Genomic DNA, 23,665 nt, shown 5'->3' with positions numbered 1-23,665 from the left:
CTTATACAATATAGTTACATTCATTATTGGGATCGTGTACCTTTACATGATGTAGCTTTGTTCTTATTTTTTCCCCATTTCCCTGCCCTCCCTTCACCCACTCCACCCTTCCCTATTTACAAAGACTTTGTTTCCATGTTTTTCCTTTTCTCATATTTTTTCTTTTCCCTTCTTTCCTTTCCCCTTCCCCTCCCACTTCCCCTATTCCTTTAAACATTTTCTTCCTGGGGCCGGGGATTTAGCTCAGTGGTTTCGCCACCTGCTGTGCAAGTGTAAGGACCCAAGTTTGATCCCTGGTACCAAAAAGCAAACAAACAAAAAATGAACATTACTAGAGGAAATGGCATGTAAGCCCTGATTGAGAGATATATACATGTCATACAATTCATATATTTTATAGCTGAACAATTATTCTTTCTTAAAATGAAAGTTTTTGAATGTATTTATAAATGCTCTCTATGAGACAAGTGGTCAAAGATTTGCACTAGCAGAGGATAAAATGTTGAGAAGTATAAAGACTGCCAAAAAGTTACTTTAAGATCGCACTTAGCTATGAAAGTCACTGAGAGGTCCCTGTGCTTTTCAGAAATCATTTGGAAACCATGACAGGCCCCAATCCCAGTCTGTTTCTGCAAGCCATGGCCACAAGGACCGTAGAAATAGTTCAGCATTCAGAGCGAAGAACACACCAGCTGGCCACTGTGTTTCCAGGCAGCGCTAGGCTTAAGAACATAGCGAGTCAACGTACAGATGTATTGACAAAGAAATGAGTAGACGGCAGAAATAACCCCGTGGTGGGCAGAAATAAACCATATCCTCCAACAATTATGTAGCAACGTTGAGACCTTAGGAATTTTTAGGAATCTGATATCAGAAAATAATTACAACTCAGAAAAAGAAGGGGAAAATAATCCCTTGTCAGGTCATGTCTGAGTTTATAGTTTGGAAGAGTCGAGAGGTCTTGTCCTACCGTTTAGACTTCCACCCATGGAGTGCGGCAGAGAAAACTCCCAGGAAAGGAGTCCCCTGGAACACTGGATGCCTGTATTTCAGTTCAGATTTAAAAAATAAAAATGACCCTCGCACTGCAATGAAGCTATTGTTCTCCTTTTCTCCTCCTATTTTCCATAGAATAACTTAGAGAACAGGAGAAAACCCATGACTTACTGAAGCTCCCTTACTTCGCTCTTCCAAAGCACAGAACTTTGTTGACAGGAAAAAATTCTGGAGGATTTACTTCATGTGGAGACCATGCAGGTGAACAGCAGGGTCCTGGGGCCACCCGAGGGGCTCACAGACCTCTGAGTGCCCACAGCGATTCGTCCTGACAGAGCCCTGCCCGGGGGTGGAAGACTGATTAGGACACCACTCGGAGTTTAGGATGCTAGTGCAGCCCGCATTGTACACTTCCTTTTACACTTCTTCATGGAGCCCCTGCCTTTGGGGCCATTAAGAGCGAAATGGTGGCATAGAGTATTATTTTGTTTTGTTTGAGACAAGATTTCACTGTGTAGCCCAAGCGGGCCTCGAACTCATGTTCCACCCCCCTCAGCCTCCTGAGTGCTGGGATGATAGCCATGCACCACCACACCCAGCTGACAGAATGTGCTTGAAGCTAGTTTCCTGTTTGCCCTGAGAACACTCGCTGGTGGTGTTTGCAGCTGCCGCGTCTACCCCAAGATAACTCGCAGATTGTATTCCTACCTCTGCCACCCCAAATGGCCACAAAATATCTCACCTTTGTTATTATTTTCACACCACTATAGTATACTAAACAGTCTTTGAAAACAAAAGACATCCTTTTATTTATCAGCACTGTTTTTTGCAGTGGTCATTCCATGTACAAAGTTAGTGACTCTCAGTTGCTGGTGAAGGAAACGCTGGCAGTGGGCTTCGGTTTCTTGTCCCTAAATGGGAAATGGGTTTTACAGGAATGTTTCTTCTCTGAAGCCTTATTTTATGCTAGAACAAAAGCAGAGTTTCAGATACTTGGCCCCATTCGGTACAACGCCTCGTGCTTCTTTCAGATGACGCTGTCACCCAGTGGCCAAGCTTCTAAACCCGCAAATGCAGCCCTGTTTAGTGAACAGCACCATTAAACTCCACACAGCTCACGTTCAGTTTCCTAGGAAGCTTGCACCTCCCAGAAGCCTCGAGTTGGGAGGGAAGTTGGGACACGGGGATGGGGAGCTGCCATCTTGTCCCCCAGCCTTCCTCCTGAGGTCGCCGCTTATTTTCCACCTGTGGTGCTGCCACTTTCGAGGAAGCTTTTGGTTCTTCTTACCTTGAATATCTTGGTGCACCCCTAACAGCTCACCCTCGCCTCTGAGGCCCAGGGCCTCTCAAATGCTAGACAAGCACAGTACCATGGAGTGACACCTCTGGCCCTTTTCTTATTTATCTATTAATTAATTTTTTTTTTTTGGTACCGGGGATCTACCTTGGGACCTTACGCTTGTGCGGCAGGCATGGTGCCACTGAGCTAAATCCCCAGCCCCTAGTAATTAAATTTTGAGACAAGGTCTCCCAGCCTGGCCTCAAACTTTCAGTCCTCCTGTTTCTGCCTCCCAAGTAGCTGGGATTACAAGTGTGTGTCACCGATTTATTTTACAGATCACCAAGCTGTGGCCTCCCTAGAGTTCCACTGCTATTATGTCATCATTCTCCCACTTCAAGAATTTCAATGACTTTCCATTGCCCACAAGAGCCAAAGTTCCTTCCAGGATTCTAAGACTCTCCATCCGCACGATAAGAATCTTCTTAAGGAGCTTGACGTCAAAAGGAATCCAGACTTACACATTCTGAAAGGGGAGCTGTAATTTTCCTGAGCACCCCAATCGTGCTGACCAGGCTCCCTCTTCAAGTAAACAGCACCATCCACCCAACTACTGCCAGCAGCGTCCCCACAGCCCAGTAGTTAGGCGGAACTATTTCCTACTTCTTTCAAATCTAAGAGTCCTTGAAAACCCCAAGGGCTTCACATGAAACCAGTAACATGATCTTGTTTCCCACCCCAAAATCACTGTTTTCATTTGCCAACACTGGCCCGCTCCCCACTGCGAGCCAGGCCAGGCAATGCACCCTAATTCTGACTTCAGTGAGCGGTGGTGTGGAGTAGACAGACAAGCAAATCAGTGACTCCCAGGAAGTAAAAAGTGCAGAGCCGTGCACCTAATGGAGCCAGAGGCAGGGAAGCTGATGCCCACTTGGAGACAGTAATGCTTAGGCAGAGGTTTCCTTGTAGTTTTTTGTTGGGATGCTGGGGACAGAACCCAGGGCCCTGTGCTTGCTGAGCCAGTGCTCAGCCACTGACTGCATTCCCACAGCTATTCAGAATTTGCTGTTGTTGTTAAACGAGCGAGGAGGGGAGTGGACAGTATATCCCAGGTTGAGGGGACCGTGCTGGAAGGAAAGAGTCAGGAGCGTTTGCTGGGTCAGACACTGGTCCATTCTTCGGTGAGGTTAGGCCAACTGGTGGGGTTCATGAAATGCTATCCTTGAATATAACTTTAAAGACAATCCAGTCCACTCCAGTCCACCTCTTACAGGCAAAACAAGCAGAGAGCAAGGGTCACAAAGCTGATCTACAGCTGTTACATCACTGGGCTTTCACATCTATTTCTAGTAATTTTTTTTGATACTAGAATCGAACCCAGGGCCTTTGCACATGAGCTACATTCCTCTCTCCCCTCTTTTATTTTGGTATTGGGGGTCGAACTCGGGTCCTTGCACTTGTGAGGCAGGCAGCAGAGCCACTGAGCTAAATCCCCGGCCCTCTCCCCTTTTTTGAGGCAGGGTCTTGCTAATTCATTAACTGCCCTCAATGGGCTTAAACTTGTGATCCTCCTGCTTCAGCCTCCCAGAGTGCCGAGATTACAGGTGCACACTAACATACAAGTTAAATCACTTCCTTTCTCAGTTTCTCTCAGTGTCAAAGGACGGGATGAATCTGGATGACCCTTCCTGGCTTGAACACAGCATTCTATAACTATATGATGGATATATTCTATAAATATATCATAAGAGGCGTTATGTGATCTCGGGTATAATGACTCTTGCTTTGAATTTCAAACAAGAACTGAAGCAAGGGTTGTAAGACGGTCTTTCCATTTGCCACCTTCTTGTTCTCTGGAGCATTAGGTAGGGAGAGAAAAGAGAAAGGGACAGGAAGCCGGAGGGGACTGTGGAGCAGGTGGCAGCCAGGTGGCAGCGTGGGCTCCACGCAGGAGCAGACTGGGCCACAGCAAGCAGGGTGGAGACACACGCGGGAACCTGCTCCACTGAACACAGAGCGGGGCCTGAAGGCTCAGGTGGGTTCTTAGCTTCACATTTTCCTTCTGTTTCGACTCAGTGTTCTCCAGTTACACAACAAGTTCCCAGAACTTCAGGTAGCGGCATGGAGCACTGTAGACCCACAATGATCAGGCCAAAACCCAGCACGTCTCAGGCACTGCCCAGAGCCCTGATCAACATGAATTCTGTCCTGGCTCCTGGGCACAGAGGTTTGCTTGGTTGCTCATGCACCTTCTCGCCTTTCCTTTTTCCTTTTGTATTTATTTGTTTTTTGAGACAGGGTCTCGCTATATAGTTCAGAATGGTCTTGAACTCACTGTGTGGCCCAGGCTGGCCTCCAACTCTCAGTGGTCCTCCCGCCTCAGCCTCCCTAGTGTTGGTGAGTGCCTTCATGCCCGATTTGTATCTATTTCTGTATTTTGTCTTAAGTAATTGGATTTAGTCTCAATGCCTTGATGTTTTTAGAGCAAACTATAGTAGTCCAAATTTTTTCTTGGAAGAGAGTAGGACTCAAATAAGTTATTAAAGTTTATAAGCATGGATGTTCTTCAATAGCATATGAGATAATGCCTGCATATTTTGTGCATATCATATTTCATGCATACTTCACTTTTTGAAAGAGGAATTTACTATAAACACAGTCTCTTTCCTCCTAACTCAAGCTAATAATCTTTGCATTTGTATAGCATTTTAGAAGTTATAGTTTTTTTTTTTAAAACAGAGTCTCACTGTGCTGTTCAGGGTGCCCTTGAACTCACTGTGTAGCCCAGGCTGGCCTCGAACTTGCAGTGACCCTCCTACCTCAGCCTCTTGAGTGCTGGGATGACAGGCCAGCGCCACCATGCCCAACACAGAAGTTTTTTTTTTTACAAAATGGATAAAATTTACCATTTAAACTATTTGAAGTGTACAATTCCTTTAAGTACATCCACAGTATTGTGCCATGATCGCCACTACCCACTGCAGACCTTTTCATCACCCATGAAAATCTGTGCCCATGAAATACCACCTCTCCATTCCCCACCTCTCTCCAGCCCTCAGCAACCTGTATTCTACTTTATGTCTCCACAAGTGTAGCTTTTTATTCACCTGATCTTAGCCAAAAGGCCAAGAAGTGATAGCTTTTTATTCTATGCACATTATATAAGTGGAATCATATAATATTTGTCTTCTAAGCATTTTATTTTCTAAGTTCACAATATGTTTTTACATGTATCAGAGCTTTCTTTCTTTTTGTTTTGTTTTGTTGTTGTTGGAATTGAACCTAGGGCCTTTCCACTGAGCTACATCTCCAGCCCTTTTTATTTTTTATTTTGAGGCAGGATCTTGTTAAGTTGCCCAGGCTGGGCTCAAACTTGCAATCCTCCTGCCTCAGCCTTCCAGAGTGCTGGGACTACAGGAGTGCGCCACCATGCCTCACTCTTCATTTCTTTTTAAAGCCCCAGTATCTTCCATTATAAGTGTATATCATATTTTATTTATCTGTTCATCTCTTGATGGGTATTTGATTTGCTCCCATATTGTGGCTACTGAGAATATTGCTGCTGAGAACATGGACTTGCAAGTGTCCATGCGTCCCTGATTTCAGCTGCCAGTCTGTACCTAGCAGCTAAATGACTGGATCACAGGGTAATTCTACTTTTAAGCTTTTAAGGAATCGCATCCTGTATCCACAGACAGAGCCCCATCATTTCACAGTGCCACCAACACGCACAAGGGGTCCAGCCTCTCCACATCTTCGTGAATGCTTCTCTTTCTCTAATAAGACAACAGCTAACTGATCAGTAGGAAATGAGGCTTTGTCCTTAAACCTGTGTGCTGTGACCTGAGCTCTGACAGGTCTGGTGAGGACTTCCTTCAGGCAGGTGTGTTGTATGCTGTACCATTGCCCTGGGGACTTACAAGCGGGTGACTTTTCAATAAATGTGAATTGAATGGATGATTGATTATGGGGCAGACACCAATTCTGTGAACAAGAGTTGGAACCAGTTGTTTTTCTCATTTCACAGAAAACTGAGGCTCAGCATTAAATGAATTGACTGAGGTCTAGTTGCTTTCCGGGGGCTGCTATCATGGGTTGAGTGCAGGCTTCCTGGCTCCAGTGGGAACTTTGGTGCCAAGCATGAAAGTTGTCCAGGGAAACAGTAACATTCGTTCCCAACTCCACAGCACAGGGCCATAGGCAACAGGGCCTGGGCAGAAGGACACAGGTCAGGATCCATGGAAGAGCAGGGCTGGAGGAGGCAGCATGGGCACCAGAGCTGCTGCTGCACCACGACATGTGAGAGGGCTCTGGTACAGGTGTTCCTGGAATACTGCTGGCAGGAACACTATTGCTACTTCAGTTCACAGGAACAGGTAGTACTGGAAATCACGCCAACAGAGTGTGCAGTGGTAACTCAATCATCTTCCATAAAGAGAAGGAGTTGTGAAACAATTACTAAGTTCTCATTTCATGAAAACAAAAGGAATCTATTGCAGAAAGGAAATTCCCAAAAGCAAACGTGTCTGTGAAACAGGGACAGAAGGGGTGAAGGATCCGCTGCTTTTTCTGCTCTGTGCTACATCTTCATCCATCAGCAGATACTCTCTTACCCTGTTGATTCCTTTTCTCCTATGATGGTTTACTTATTTATTTTCTGTGACACCAATGTCTCTCACAGAGATTTCTCTCATCCTAGGGTTCCTTAGCCCTAAATCTGCAGGGACACTTAAGTATTAATATTGGGTTTTATAACTTTAGACCATTAGATCAACCAAGATTGAATCATGAAATATAGTTTCAGAGAACCTTAAGGACTTCAGAATTGGCTCTTCAGAAGTATTGTCACAAACAGACCTTAAAGCAAAACTATTCCTAAATCTCTTCACCTCATTTGTCTGTTTTTGCAGTGCTGAAATCGCACCCAACGTCTTTGGACTGAAGTACATTTGCAGTCTTTTTATTTTTTTTTATTCTGAGAAAGGGTCTTGCTATGCTGAGTTGCCCAGCTTTATGTTTTGTTTTATTTTGTCGAGATGGTTTTACTCTGTAGTTCAGACTGGCCATGAACTCACTGTGTAGCCCAGGCTGGCCTTGAACTCACAGTGATCCTTCTGGCTCAGCCTCCAGAGTAGTAGGACTACATGCATGTGCTACCACGCCTGGCTTTAACTGTCATTTAAACTGCTATTTTAACTGCTGCTTGCTTTGAGTGGAGATTGAACCTTGTGTACTCATAAGCACTTAGTAATGGATAACTGGTAAGAAAGGCGGGCTGGGAGTATAATTCAGTGGCAGTGCATGTACCCGAGGCCCAGGGTTGACCCACAGCACCTCAGAGAGGAGGGCGGGATTGTATTTTAGTTGTATTTTAAATATCAGCACAACCAAGCAGAAGTGCAAAATGCCCAACACAGATGCCCGCCTCAGGCCAGCACGCGGCCCCTACCCCAGTCTCGGGACCTCTCTGGGGCTGTAATCTCCCTCCTGTCCTCTGCCCACCTCCTCGAGGGACCCAGATCATTTCGCTCAGCTTAGCCGGGTGCTAATGAGGAGCCCCGGAGACCCGAGGCCGCTCTCCGCTCAGGTCGGATGAGCCCTCCGGAGCCGGCCAGAGGTGGCCCCTGGCGCCTGCGCAGGACCCCGGGGCAGGAATGTGTGATGGGCCCGGAGACCCACTGCCCGGAGTGTCAGCCCGTCACTGTCACGCCAAGGAGGGTCCCCAGTAGCAGGGCTGCCCCCAGAACTCCCTGATCCCAGGGCCCCTGAGAGCTAGGTAGCCGTGAGCGGAGGACAGGACCGGTCACGGGAGCCTCTCGGGGCCAGAGGAGGACAGAAACAAGACGGCTTCCGGGAACAGCTCTCCAGCGCTGGGTGCGCCTGGTGTGCTGTCCCCAGACCCTGAAGCCCTGGCAGCGAGGGAGGACGTCACTGGTGCCAAGGCCCAGGGCTGTGGTGAGAGCCTCGGGAAAGGGGCCAAATGCTCCGGGGTCAGCTGGTGGCGTCGCGGGAGAGCCACATTGGGACCGTTGTGCTGTGGATGGGCTTCTTGGAAGAGGAGTGTGAACACTTGGTGGGTGTGGAAGCACTAGGGGGAAGCTCAGTTCAGGCAGCAGTTAATGCGGCGGGCGGGTGTGTATTCAGCACGTGTAAGGATCAGCGTGTGTGTGTGTGTGTGTGTGTGTGTGTGTACAGGCCCCTGAAGGGAACCCGAGATGAGAGGACTTGGCCTCCACCTTCACCAGGTGTGAGGACGCCACACAGGCAGGAAACACTTTGCTGGGTGGTTACATGGTGACGAAATGGGACAGATCGGAGCTGATGGTCACATTGAGTCTGTGGGGGTGGGGAGCAGGGCAGCCTCCGGGCACTCAGGTCCCCAAGAGAGCACTGTGACGCTCGAGTGTGACAGGCGCTGTGGACACCCATGTGACAGCCCTGAGTGAAGCCGGGCAAGCGTAGTGCTTGGGACCCGTGCTAGAAAGACAGGTCCAGGTCACAGGCAAGTGAGCGCTGCCCAAGGAGTGAGTGTGGGGAAGAACAGGCAGGAAAGGGGCACACGTGTGGGTGTGAGGGCTGTGGCCGTGTAGGGTGGCTCCCAGGAGACGCGTGTCATTGTCAGCCTGGGATTCCCAGAGGCGCGATGCACACATCCTGTCGCAGCGGTGACGCAGGGGCGGTGTAAGCTCACCTGTGCCTTCCCTCCAGCTGACACAGCTCTCTGCAGCCTGTGGTGACCCTGAGGATGCTGACCCCGCGCCTGCCCAGTAGGATGGCCCCAGACACTGCACAGCACCCCACGCATGTCACTGATTGTGCTCGGTCCTTGCCCCGCAGGCTGTGGGGCACAGAGAACTTGGGGAACTTGCTGAGATCCCATAGAGGAACTGAGGTCACACCCTGTTTATCTCCAGGCCCCTCTGTCTCTCCCAGGCCAGGCCCTGCACGGACTCTGGTGGCTTCAGCATGCATAAGGACAGGGGCTGCACAGGCCCTGATGGGAGAGAACTCAGACAGAGCAAAGTCTGCTGAGTGAGTCGAGCTGACGCTATGTTGCCATAGTCCAGTTGTCAGCCCACCCCCCCTTTCACAGCGTCGGCGACGCTGGCCCTTCCTCTGGCCCCATGCGGCCTGGGCTCTCTGTCACTCCCACAAGCAGTGCTGCATGCCCTGCCGACCACTCTTTGATCTTCTCTCCTGGATCTGCTTGCTCCTCTGTCCTTTTTCATTCTAACATGCAACTTACCCATTTACCAACTTGAGGTTAGCTTTCTTACTCGAGTACGTTGCATAGTCACATAGTGCTCTGTAAAGCTCGTACCTACTGGGATCAAAATCACTTATAAAGTAAATTCCAGGACTCTGCTCACAAGGAGGCTGCTGTGGATGAGGAGGCATTGGCACTGTCCTTCCTCACACTGTCCTCATATGATGTGAGCAGGACAGAAGCCATCTGTGCTCCTGTCTGGCTTCAGACTGGCTTCCTGAGGCTACACCAGCTTGTGACAACCACATGACCGGTGTGCCTGTGGGATAACTCGTGTGGTCACCACACAATGTGATAACCATATGGCCCACAGGCCAAAAACTTATCTTGTGAACCCCTTTTGAGAAACTTATAAAAATATGCTTTCTAAAATGTATATTTTACCATAAAGAATAGCATACTTGTACTACCACAGGATTAGCATATTGTTTGTACACCACTCTAAGATTAGCATGTAGTTTGTACCAAACTCCCTACAGCATAAAAGATGAAGCCTCGTCTGCTCTGGGGCTGGGTCTTCAGGCTCAATGCTGTGGACTCTGCCCTGTGTGCTGCTCTTCGCAGAGCTGCTGCTCGAGCTCTGCAACTGTCAGTAACTAGCACCCTGGCCAACTGGAACACCCCACTTGGCTCCCTGGCTGAACCCATATCTGGATCACTGTGAGTATATTTTGAGATGATGGTGAATCATCAGCAGAAGGAATTGAGCTACCACCACATTTATTCCTTATAGGAACTGGTCATCTTACAGCATCTGTCTATGATGGTGGTTGGCATGACTGCTGGGAAATATGATAGTGTTCTTAGTGCCTTGAACTTCTTTGGATGGGGATATAGATATAAGAGTTCTGGACCTCATAAAACTAGGTCTAATAGAATACAAGGAAGTGACTGTATGTAATAAAATCCAGTAATTTGCTGGATATGGTGGCTTCTGACATTTTTCGAGGTTTGGCCACCAGAATCTTTACCCCTCACAATTCCCCTTGGCCACTGCTCAGGGATCCTGAGGAGGTACCAGAGTGCAGCAACTCCAGCAACTGTGAATTGCACTTGATCAGTTTTCTGGAGAAAACCTGGGACTCCCAGGAAGACGGTGGAGTAATGAGTAACAAAGAGCCTCTCTGAGATTTGGCGTCCTGACACTGGGTGTGAGCAGGAGAGGGGCCACCTGAGCTTGGAACTCAGAACAGCTTCAGGCCAGCTCCATCTAGTGGCTCCCAGTGTCATGGTTAAGGATGCTGAGTTCAAATTGGCAGGAGGCACACAGACTGTTGCAAGCTCAACAAATCCAGTTCAAGCCTGAACTTCAGTGGAACTAAAGGTGCAGGCTGGCAGTGATTATCCACTACTCCACTGTAAAGCTACAAGTGGCTTGCTGGGATTAATCAACTTGGATCTGGACTCTGTCTGCCCATGTTGTCTACCACTGACAGTAGAGGCACACCTTGAATTGGACTTTTCTTTTTTTTCTTATTTTTCCCTCTTTTCTGGTTTTTGTTCTTGTTTTGTTTTGTTTTTTCTTATTTTTATATGAATGTGAACACAGTTTTAAATTTTTTGGTGTTCTGTTCTTGTTTATTTCTTCCTACTCTCCCTCCTGTCTTCTTCATGCATCTTCCAAAGTTTGTGTGATCTTCCTTTGTCCTCCAGCCTTGCTTCTAATCTCTTCTTCTTCCCCTTCTTCTTCCTCCTCTTCTTCTTCCTCCTCCTCCTCCTCTCCTCCTCCTCCTCCTTCTTCTCTATCCCCACCCCATCCCCCTTCAAATCTTCTCCTCTAAGGGTAAACTGACATATTGAGGTCTTATTTGTTGCATACAGTTTTCTGGTTCATTTTAGATTTTGTTATATAAGCACAAATCTAGTTCATATGGTTAAAGGCGGCAAATTAATAGTTACCACAGTTTGTCACTTTCTAGGGTGCATTGGATGCTATTGTTATTGCTGATTGTACTACTTTAGCCAAGGTGACATAATTGTGCTAATCAGTTGTTCTTCCTGGTATACCAAGAGTGTGATTAGCTAAGGGTCTTAAAAAATACTATAGGCCAGTGCCAAAGAACTGGGGACTAGGCCAAGTAGGCAGAAACTTCTCATCCCCAATAAATTGAAGAAGTAGGATCTTGCAACAGATTCAAAACCCAAAAGCCAGCTACACCTGGAAGACACTTCTGAGAAGTAGTCATTTCCTAAGGGTTCTGAATACTGGCAATAAAGCTACTCACCATAAACATTTTACAAGCATGAACTCATGAATTAAACTTAAAAAAATGAGAAGACATTTAAACAAGAGGCAGGCCCCTCTGGACTTTCAGCCAACCAAAGGCAAACCCAGGGGACAATGAGTTGGAACAATCTGGAAGTCACCTGTGGAGAGTGGTGTTAGCTGTGGAGAGCAGTGTTAGCCATAGAGGATCCATGTTTAATCTTACCCTCCATAATATAGAGCAAGGAGACTATGTTATGAGGAACCACGTACTTGCCGAATTAGATTGCCCTGGAACGTGATGAACGTTCTGTAAGCCCGAGAAACAAGGAAGCCTATGAGGGTGGGGAATTCCCAAAGAACTGGTTAAACGAAGCAGGTGTTTTGGATAAAGGTCATGGTTAATGACCTAACTCACTGAGTGTATAAAACAGAGGTGAACATAAACTTGCTTGCTCGGTCTTGGGAGCCCTCCCGACTCTATCTCTGTGTCTTTCTTTTTCCTTAAGCTCGGTCTTGGGAGCCCTCTTGACTCTGTCTCTTTGTCTTATTTTCTCAGTCTTCCTTTCCCCCATTCAGGAACCTTTCGACTGGTGACGGCTGGCCCGCCACAGGTGGCGCCCGAACAGGGACCTTAAAAAGGGGGGATACCAGAGTGAAGGACGCCGCGGGAATACGAGGGCGCAGGATAACTGATGGGCGGCGATAATACTCGGGAGAGTAAGGGGCAAGACAATAGTAGGGCGCTGTTTGCTCAAACGCTTAAAGATATGTTACAGGCCCGAGGTGCGCGCGTCAGACATCAACAGGTCTGTGCCTTTTTAGAGTTTGTTGAAAAGGTCTGCCCCTGGTTCCCCATGGAGGGAGCTGTTAGTTTAGAATTATGGACTAAGGTAGGAAAGAAATTACAGGATTATTATGCCGGCCACGGGCCTTCCAAAGTGCCTGTTGATGTGTTTAGCCTTTGGGGTCTTATGAAGGAGAGCTTGGATCCTCGTCAGGGGACTTCAGTGGGTAACTCACAAAGAGACGCGGTTGCCTCTAGTCCGGAGGACATTTCCTGCATAGGTTAAAAAAAAACAAAACCAAACCTGAGTGCCCTCCTTCAGCACCCCCTCTTGTAGAAGGTTTAGATGAACCCCTCGACCCCTCCGATGCCGTGGATCTGGAGGAGGAGGCGGCTGAGTATAGTAATGAGAAATGGCCTCCTTTCTCTCTGATAGCTCTTACCGAAAAAATGAAAATGAAAAATAAAAAGGATAAATCTGAAAATACACATCCCTTAAATCCTTTGGATATGTTATGGTTTAATTGGAAATGGAATATTTATAGGTATAAAAGCGCTTTCATCTGATTCTAATTTCAAGAGATCTCTGTTAATTGACTATTCCAAAGTTTTTGACCAGTCATAATTTTATAAATTGTCTTATATGTTTGTCTGTTGTCTGTCTGTGCAGTTGAGCTCAATTTTTTTCTCTTTTCCTTTTCACCTTTTGAAAAAATTTTTTAAAAAAAGATACTCACCTATTGTTAAATTGGCTTACAGATAAATGTTATTAAATTAAAGGCATGCCCTCCTTCCCAGGTTGCTAATTGATCAAAGTGCCACGGGGATTTATTTTATAAAAGTAATGTGTATTGTCACCTACATGCAATAATCAAATTGCAACAAGCAGTTGCAAAATAAGAAGATATATATATTCTTATTCCTTGTTTGTCAAAATAAATAGAGACTGTGGGTACTCCCTTTGGTGAATAAAGAAGTGGCCACCCAGAAAATAATTATTCTGGTCTTAATTCACTAAAGGGACCCCCTAGTAATTTTTATAATGTTATGGGAGACACACCACAACAAATATTGTCTCAATATGTTATTATAAATTGATTACATTGGTTATCATTCAAGTTTAAATTCTAAATATGTTATAAATTGATTACATTGGTTGTTGAAGTTTAAATTCTAAATATGTTATAAATTACATTATCATTGATGTTTAAGTGCTAAATATGTTACTGTAAAATGTTTACATTGGTTAAGTTCTGAATATGTTATTGTAATATATCCACATTGGTCATCTTCAAAAGCTTAATTTCTGTGTCATAAAAAAGAGTGTTATTAGAAAGATGGTTTTGGTACCAAACTACAGTGAAGAACATAAGGTTTTATGTAACTGTGATATTTGTTACTGCTCCTTTTCTGGTGTACAAAATGTATTCATGCCCTCTAATTGTATGGGTCTTCTAACATTGTTTATGGTAGTGACCTTTTGATTCAGATATTTGCCCTTCTCTTATGCTCCAGCCACCTATGATAATAGGCACACTTGTATGCTGATATATTTTCCTTAGATGACATCATATAAAAAGCTACTCAGGAATTTAACCACAAAAACAACTATCATTGGCAATAATAGTTTAACTATATTTTTATTCCAAAATGCTTATATCCAGGTACATTGTTTAAAAAAAAAAAAAAGAGAAATTATGCTAAGCCACTCAAACACACTATAGATCCTCACACTACATAGAGATCCTTATAACCCACAAGGCCAAAAAATTGTAGAAAGAGCCCACGGTGCTCTAAAATAATCAATTACAAAAAATAAAAAAGGGGGAAGTTGTATCCCCTATCCCCACAAAATTATCTAAATCATGCATTATTTGTTTTCAATTTTTTGATTGTGGATGCTCAAGGGTTGACTGCAGCGGAAAGATTATGGCATTCAGAGACCAAATCATCGTACGCATTGGTAAATGGAAAGATCTCCTCACGGGTGTATGGAATGGTCCCGACCCAGTATTAATATGGGGTCGAGGGCATGTTTGTGTTTTTCCATAGGACGCTGAAGGTGCCAGGTGGCTACCTGAAAGATTGGTACGTTTTGCGGGGAATTCTCCTGCCCCTCAGGATGATTCTGACAACTGTCCTGCTGATAAATCTAATGATGACGCTTAATGGGAAAAGTTTATTGGACTTATGTACCTGATCCACCTGTTGTACATCCAACAAGCTGGAAAAATGGAGAAGTAATGGTATGGGTGAACAATACCAGGCTGTTGGATGAGCCGGCGGCACCTGATAAGAACAGGGTCCGGTCATTAACTATACGGAATTAGAGACCGGGATCCCCATATGTTTCTTCAAAATCAACAGAACTGATTGTATAAGACTGAGTGCTCCCACCCTGACAGGAAGGCAGGTAGATCAATGCAAAAGCGGGATCACTGGAGTCCATCTACATCTACCTGTGGGTATAGAGACCACTGGTGTAGTGCCTCAGACTTTTAGTGCTCCAAAAATTACAATTCATGGAAGAGATGTGTCGCAAATGCCTCTGTGAGATACAATATTACTGGACTTGATACTTATGTTTTGGACTGGACTGAAAATTTTGTCATCTCAAAAGATATGTCATTGCATGTGTCATGTGCTCTTATGTATTGCTTGTAAGAAATATTAGTGTTCAGAAAGGTTATGATTATTAATAGTGTAATTTGCTTTGATTGTCAAATGAGCAGTTGTGTTACCCAAACAGAAAGTCAGATGGTGGTTTTGCGAGTGTGTTCTTAGATTTGGATATTATAGATCTCCCAAATGCAGAACCCCTAAAATTTGATGCAGCCCAGGCTGCACAGGATATAATCGAACAAATTAGAAAAGTTCTGCCATCTACATCTGCATTTACTCGGTAACTCATTTCCATAGTAATTATTGGAGGAGGACTGCTTCTTTAAATACATGATCCTTCCGGTGCTACTATGAGGGTGGCTGGAAGTATTCAGGATCTACAATTACATACTACACCGCCTAAACCCATGGTGTTATCCCCTGCAGAGGCTGGTAGTCAATGACGGGTAAGAGGAGTACAGGAAATCACCAACCTAAGACAAAGCAAGAGTACTGTGTCGCTCTTGACTCCATGACGGGTAAGGGATTTCTTTATATTCCTCGCCTAAGACAGGCACAGCCTATCTGCGTGATCAAGGGACCTTGATCATAATATATAAAACAGGGGGAGATGTGGAGAGCAGTGTTAGCCATAGAGGATCCATGTTTAATCTTACCCTCCATAATATAGAGCAAGGAGACTATGTTATGAGGAACCACGTACTTGCCGAATTAGATTGCCCTGGAACGTGATGAACGTTCTGTAAGCCCGAGAAACAAGGAAGCCTATGAGGGTGGGGAATTCCCAAAGAACTGGTTAAACGAAGCAGGTGTTTTGGATAAAGGTCATGGTTAATGACCTAACTCACTGAGTGTATAAAACAGAGGTGAACATAAACTTGCTTGCTCGGTCTTGGGAGCCCTCCCGACTCTATCTCTGTGTCTTTCTTTTTCCTTAAGCTTGGTCTTGGGAGCCCTCCTGACTCTATCTCTGTGTCTTTCTTTTTCCTTAAGCTCGGTCTTGGGAGCCCTCTTGACTCTGTCTCTTTGTCTTATTTTCTCAGTCCTCCTTTCCCCCATTCAGGAACCCTTCGACTGGTGACGGCTGGTCCGCCACAGTCACCTACCTGAACTTTCTGAAATGGTTATAGTGAAAGTAACAAAGCAGATGAATGAGGCTCTAGAAAAAAAAAATCAAAGCCAAAATAATTTCTCAGATAACTACAGAGATGGTGACCATAATGAAAGATGCTTGGTGACTCTAGAGCAGATACAGATTAAAAAAAAAATAGAGGAGCTCAGGAATATGATGGAAATCATGAATGCCCAGTGTATGAAAGAAGTGGAGTCCATGAAACAGATTCAAACAGATATCCAGGAGGTTAAAAATTCCACTGAAAGTATATGCAGCAGAACGAGCCAATGTGAGGACAGAATATCAGATATAGAAGGCAGGATTATTATTTTTTTCAATGACAACTGCTGTATCTTTATTAGTACCTTTTGGAGTACATAATGGTGGTTATATCCATTGTGGGGAGTTGGTACATGTACATAACACATCTTAATTAACTACTGCAGTCTTCAGCATTTCTCAGGAATAGGGAGAATTAATGGGCTGCTTAATCAACTTGTAAGAGATCATTTACCCAGTTTTTTCCCTTAATTGCAGGATTGGTCTTGATTTGATCAATGGTAAACCAAGAGTCAACAAGCAAGCAGGAGTGTTTGAACCAAGTATAGTTAAAGTAAAGAGCTTGAAATTCACAACAGAAGCTGCAATTACCAGTCTTCGAATTGATGATCTGATTAAATTACACCCAGAAAGTAAAGATGATAAACATGGAGGTTATGAAGATGCTGTTCATTCTGGAGTCCTTGATGGCTGATGTGATTTCCCTTTTATTTAATTTATAACAAATTTAAATGCAATGCCTTGTGCCTAGTATTACACATTAAAGTACAGCAGGCTGACAGCTTGTTTCTGTGAAGTAGGAGATGGTTTCCTTCTTCACTTCGGTCCTCCAGTTTTACATTACAATATTGTAATTTGTTAGTTTAGAAAGAAATGAGATTTAAGTTTAGATTAAGTGTGACTACTATTACGTGTGACTACTACTGTTAAGCAGTTCATCCTCTCTGAACACACATTGCTATTCCCATTCCACCCCCAACGCATAGGGCTGCAACACCACGCCTTCCACCCATTTTCTCCAGTGTGTGTAACAGGGTCACAAGAATCCAACAGCCAGATGCTCCTAGAGGATGACCCAAAGCTATAGGCCCTCCTTCGATGTTGACCTTGTCTGGGTTTAATCCAAGTTCTTTAGCTATTGCAACAGGGAGAGCTGCAAAGCCTTCATTGATTTCAAATACATCAATATCCTCCAGAGACTAGCCTGCTTTTGTGACAGACAGCTTGCTTTATGGCTGGAATTGGTCCTGTTTTCATCAGGGAAGGAAGGCTCTACACCAGTTTGTGACCAGTAAATGATGTGTGCTAAAGGTGTAAGTCCATGATTATCAGCTTCTGACTTCTTCATAAGAACCACAGCTGCAGCATCACCATTTATTCCTGAAGCATTAGCTGCAGTGACCATTCCTGTCCCATCTGTGATAAAGTAAGGCTTTAGCTTGGACATAGCTTCAAGGTTACTCCCATGATGAGGAAACTCATCTACTTTAACTTCTGTGAGACCTTTTCTAGATGACACAAAAACTGGTACAATCTCTGTGTCAAAATGGCCAGCTTTCTGTGCATTCTGTGTCCTATTCTGAGACAAAACAGCATCCTTGTCTTGAGCTTCTCTACTCACTTGCCATTTTTTGGCCACATTTTCAGTGGTCACACCCATATGGTAGTTGTGAAATGCATCTGTAAGACCAGCACAGAGTACGTTGTCTCATAAAGACATCTCACCAATCTTCTCTCCTGTTCTCAGGTGAACCAAGGGAGAAGCCTTGTTCATACTTTCCATGCCTCCTGCAACCACAATACTTGAGTCACCTATCTTTACTGACTGGGCTGCAAGGCACACGGCTTTAAGGCCTGACCCACAGATCATTTGGTAGCTCCATGCTGGAACAGAGTAAGGAATTCCAGCACCTACACTGGCTTGTTGAACAGCATTCTGCCCACAACCTGCTCACAAGACATGTCCAAATATGACCTTGGACACGTCTTTGGGAGCTAGTGTGGCCCTTTTGAGTACTTCTTTGATGACAGCTGAGCCCAGGTTGTGGACAGGCACAGTAGATAAAGTACCATTGAAGGAGCCTATTGCGGTCTGCACTGCTAAGACGATGACCATGGGGTCGCAGCCTGCACTCATTCGAAGGTAGGATTATGATTAGTGATCATAAAAATAAAGATTTATTAAAAATAGCAAAGGAGCATGAGAAATCAATCCACCAGCTACTAGATGATGCAAATAAGAATAACATAAGATTGATCAGAATCAATGATAAGCAGGAGACAGCACAAATGACAAAAAAACCTGTTCATAGAAGTAATGGCAGAAAACTCAAACAAGGAAAAAGAATTTGACATACAGATAAGTGAGGCATATAGAACTCCAATTAGCCACAATCAAAAAGAATTTTCCCCAAGGCATATAATAGTAAAGATTCCAGAAATTCAACACAAGAACAGAATATTAAAAGCTGTTAGAGAAAAGAAGCAAATCACCTATAAGGAAAAGCCCATCAGAATCACAGTTGACTTCTCAACACAAACCCTCAAGTCAAGGACAGCTTGGAGTGAAACATTTCTAGCCCTAAAGGAAAACAACCCCCAATCCAGATTGATGTACCCTGCAAAACTATCTTTCAAAATTGATGGAGAAATACAATGCTTCCATAACAAAGAACACCTGAGGAAATTCATGACCACCAAACCAGCACTCTCAAGTGTTCCGAAGGATATTCTAGAAACAGATAACAAGGATTACAACCCTATGAACCCCAACAGAATGAATCTATGAGGCAAGGGAAGAAATTAAACAGGAGGAAAGAAGGGCACCAACAACAGGAAAATAACATGACAAGGTAAGTCAATACATATCAGTTATAACCATCAATGCTAATGGTCTCAATTCACCAATCAAAAGAAACAGACTGACAGAATGGATCAAGAAGCAAAATTCAACAATATGCTGCATTCAAGAAATACATTTATTTCAAAAAGAAATTCATAGACTGAAAGTCAAAGGATGGAAAACAATACTCTATGCAACAGAAACCCAGAAAGAAGCAGAAGTAGCTATTCTACTTGTAGACAAAGTGAATTTCAAGCCAGAACTGATTAAGAGAGACAAAGAAGGTCATTACATCTTTGTAAAGGGAACAAGCCAAGAGGAAGATATAACAATCATAAAAATATATGTATCAAACACCAGTGCACTCAACCATATAAAACACATATTAATGAACATGAAAAATCAAGCACTAATACAACTGAAATGGGGGACCTCCATACTCCACTGTCAGAAATAGACAAATCAACTAGACAAAAAAATTAACAATGAAATATTAGAACTGAACCAAACTTTTGAACAAAGGACTTAGTAGATGTCTACAGAGTGTTCCCCCCCACAACATCAGAATACACATTCTTTTCAGATGCACACGGGATGTTCTCCAAAAGAGATCCATACTAGCTCGCAGAATATGTTTAAGTAAATGCAAAGGAATTGAAATTATCCCATGCATATTATCAGACCATAGTGCAGTGAAATTGGAAATCAATGGCCAAAGAAACCACAGGAACTTCATAACACATGGAAATTGAATAACACCCTCCTGAACAACTGATGGGGCACAGGTGAAATTAAAGAAGAAATTAGACAGTTTCTACAATTAAATGATAATGCCAATAAAACATACCAGAATTTATGGGATGGAATGAAAGCAGTCCTATGAGGGAAATTTATAGCAGTGAATACCCATATCAGGAAAACAGAGTGGGCTCAAATAAACACCCTAATGTTGAACCTGAAGCTTCTAGAAAAAGAAGACCAAATCAAGCCCAAAGCTCATACAAGGGACGAAATTATCAAGATCAGAGAAGAAAATAATGCAATTGAGACTAAGAAAATAGTTTTCCGGGCAGTGAATCAATGGTGGCACATAGAGCCTCCCATGTTCCTTCAGTTCATGGAGATTTTATGACTCCTCCTACTGATTCCTTTTGCATGTGGCACAGCAATTCCCACTGATGCTACTATTAATATTGGCTTGGGCCTGGTGGTTGCAACCAAGACTTACCCCCTCTCCACAATCCAATTATCCATTCTACAATTGCATATTATACAGTGCAAGCAACTATTTGCGGTATGTCTGTTTGGAGGTTGGCGATCTGCTAATTGTTGAAGGATATGAAAAGAATCTCATGTATGTCACTCCCAAGAGGCACTGCTTGGCTACAGCATAAGCTTGGAGGGTAGGTACACTTAAACAGCAGAAATCTACCTCAGCCCCTTCTAATCTCACTCCTATCACTTCTCTGCCTACTTCTGTTAATGCCACCACCAGCTCCCCTTTGACCAATCCACCTCAAACCTGTCCCTGTATGGACATGACCCTACTGGATAGATATGATGCATGGCCAGTTCAGCTGTTGGATTATTATGCTCTGACAGAAGCCAATCTAAGATTTTGGCATTTTAATTATTACTCTCCTGATGACTCTAACCTGCCTGACACACTGGCCCTCACTAAGTGTTATGGCTGTGTCTAGATGTCCCCTAAAGTGTCATGCAGTTGTAGGTGGTGTTTTTTATTTTTATTTTTGGTACCGGGGATTGAACTCTGGACCTTGTGCTTGCGAGGCAGGTGCCAGAACCACTGAGCTAAATCCCTGGCCCAGGTGGGGCTTTTCAGAGGTGGCTGAATCCAGAGTGTGTGATTGATTCATGGTGCAATGTTAGACCCGAAGGCACTAGGATTAAGGGAGTGAGTGCTGCCCACCCTAAGTAGTCTGAAGAAGATAAAAGGGGGAGAAAGATGCTGTTAAGGTCTCTTGTTGCTTTTGCTACCTTGAACTGTTGTTCTCCTCTTCAATGCCCCTCTGCCATGTGCCACTCTGCATTGCAGCCAGCCAGCTATGGACTGAAACCTCTACAAAAGCTAAATAAAGCCTTCAATTATACACTAAATAAACCTTTCCTCCTTTAACTTTGGGTGTTGGGTATTTTGTCTCAGCGACAAGAAAAGTAACTAAGACACCAAGCAACATAAAACTCCAAAAACTGGCTGACAATTTCAAGACACTAGAGACACACACCAGACATTCCTTACAACTCATTTCTCAGTACACGGACAACATACATGAGTTAGACGACCTAGTTCAGGTTGCCAATGCTGAGTTTAACACTGACTGCTCTAGTGGTCCTGACTTTAACCGTTGGTGTAATTCCAGCACTGGTGCATTGAGCTGGATAAGTTTTTGCACCTGTTCAGGCAAATAATAGTCGGGCATTCTTTGGTCATGGATTTTGTGGACTTGGCATAGTTGATAGAGTGGTTTAACATCCTCCCCTGATGAAATACTGATTATTGTGCTTTATATTGTATTTGGTTTTTTTTCATTTAGCTTTGTACTGCTTCACAAAACCTAGAAAAAGTAAATCTGCCAGATATCTTGTTTGATTCCCTTCCACATCTTTCAACGCACACCTCAAGGTGTGAGGGGGTGGGATGATGTGAGCAGGACAGAAGCCATCTGTGCTCCTGTCTGGCTTCAGACTGGCTTCCTGAGGCTACACCAACTTATGATAACCACAGGACCGGTGTGCCTGTGGGATAACTCGTGTGGCAACTGTACTGTGTGATAACCACACAGCCTGTGTGCCAAAAACTTATCTTGTGAATCCCTTTTGATAAACTTATAAAAATGTTTTCTAAAAAATATATTTTTACCATAAAGAGAAAAATATTTTTATTGCTACAGGATTAGTGTGTTATTTGTACACTCCTCTAAGATTAGCACATGTTGTTTGTACTGAATTCCTCACATCGTAAAAGAAGCCTCGCGCTGCTCTGGGGCTGGGTCTTCTGGCTCTGTGCTTGTGGACTCTGCCCTGGGCGCTGCTCTTCGCAGAGCTGCCGCTCTCGAGGTCTGCAACTGTCTGTGACTGTCACCCTGCCTGTCCCGAGCGCCTGGTCTCGTGATGGCTGTGAGCTCCAGTGCTGCCTGTTGGGCCTGCTGTGTTCCCATGGTGTGTTGGCTGAGTGGAAGGAAATCCTGCACCATCTGCCGCCTCCAGCTTCCAGCTTCTGCAGTGTGTGAGCTCCTCTGTCTTGCTGTGAATGTGATAAATGCTCAATAAACCACTGCATTTGGGAAACTGCTCGACTCTTGGGATCTTGGTGTGGCAGATGTGCGCATTCCTTTTGGCTCCTCTGAGCCCCCAGGTGGCCTAACTCAGAGGCCCTTTTGGTCTCGAGAGTGGCCTCTGTGTCCACTCGTGACACCAACCATCTCAATAGCTTCATCCCTACCATCCAATGTAGCACTGTCTTCCCCTCTCTGGGCCCGGATGGGAGGTAGTCTGCTCTAAAAGATCTCACCAGATGGGCAAAGGGTTTCCCTTTCTTGGCCCTGTGTGTGCGCATGTGTGTGACACGCTCATGTTCACGCACACATGTGGGTCCTGGTGCAGGCAGTCCGGGCCACTTTGCCCTTCCAATCTCGCATCCTCATGCTCTGTCCCCCCAAAGCCCCAAATCACACCCACTGCTGGCCTGACTTTCCCGATCCTGTCTGCCGTGTCTGTCTGCAGGATGAGGTCAATGTGTGGCCGTTATCTATCTGTTATCGAGTTTGGGTCAGTGGGTATTTACTGGGATGAGGGCCCTGTGTGTCTGCATGTGGAATACACACGCTCAGCGGGCCTGGCTCCAAGGACATCCTACACCTGCGCTAGCAGGGTTAGGGTTAGGGTTCGGGCTGTAACAGGGACAGGACGCAACTGGCCCCGGGGCTCACGACTCACACACCTATTTGTGGTCTCCCTGGTAACCGCCTATGAATCACGTTTTGTCCCTCTTGGCCAGGGCCGCCCAGCCCACGGTACAGTGACTGAAACTACCTCAGGGAGGGCGGAGCCACGCCTCCTGTGGGTCGTCACGAAAGGAATTTCACGCCTGGAAAAAGCCCTGAGGGGCTTGGAAAAAGCAATTACAAAACATGGTAAAAATCTAGTCTGCAAAACACACATGACGTTGCATTTACAGTTTTAAACTCTGACTCAGCAGGCTACTTCCAACTCAGTACTTTATTCCTTTGCCCAAAACTGACAAGCCCAAAACTTTTTTTTTTTTTTTTTGGTACAGGGGATCGAACTCGGATTCTTCCGCTTGCAAGGCAGGCGGCAGAACCACTGAGCTAAATCCCTGGCCCCACCAAAATTTAATTTTTACTGAAGGATTTGGGATAATCTTCTATTTTTCTGTCGAGTCCTGAAATATGCATCATTACGAAACCGCTCCAGATGTGATCTCTGTTGAAAAGTTCACGTTTTGTCCTAT

The 23,665-nt window shown here is 44.7% G+C and overlaps 1 protein-coding gene and 1 pseudogene across 8 annotated transcripts in view; both read right to left on the bottom strand.

The window, feature by feature from the left end:
- Positions 1-23,665, bottom strand: part of Mcf2l2 (MCF.2 cell line derived transforming sequence-like 2) — a 237,566-nt gene that overhangs the window by 54,801 nt on the left and 159,100 nt on the right. The gene's annotated exons all lie outside the window — the stretch shown is intronic.
- Positions 1,843-21,979, bottom strand: LOC147825436 (acetyl-CoA acetyltransferase, cytosolic pseudogene; annotated as a pseudogene). Its single transcript, XR_015441061.1, has one exon. The product of XR_015441061.1 is annotated as an acetyl-CoA acetyltransferase, cytosolic pseudogene (transcript).

The sequence above is a fragment of the Heterocephalus glaber genome, unplaced genomic scaffold, assembly GCF_053883595.1.
Source record: "Heterocephalus glaber isolate CG9 unplaced genomic scaffold, H.glaber_assembly_v1.0 deba00001504, whole genome shotgun sequence".
Classification (NCBI taxonomy): domain Eukaryota; kingdom Metazoa; phylum Chordata; class Mammalia; order Rodentia; family Bathyergidae; genus Heterocephalus; species Heterocephalus glaber.
Note: the sequence above shows the minus strand (reverse complement) of the source record. Positions and strands in the feature narration are given on the sequence as shown.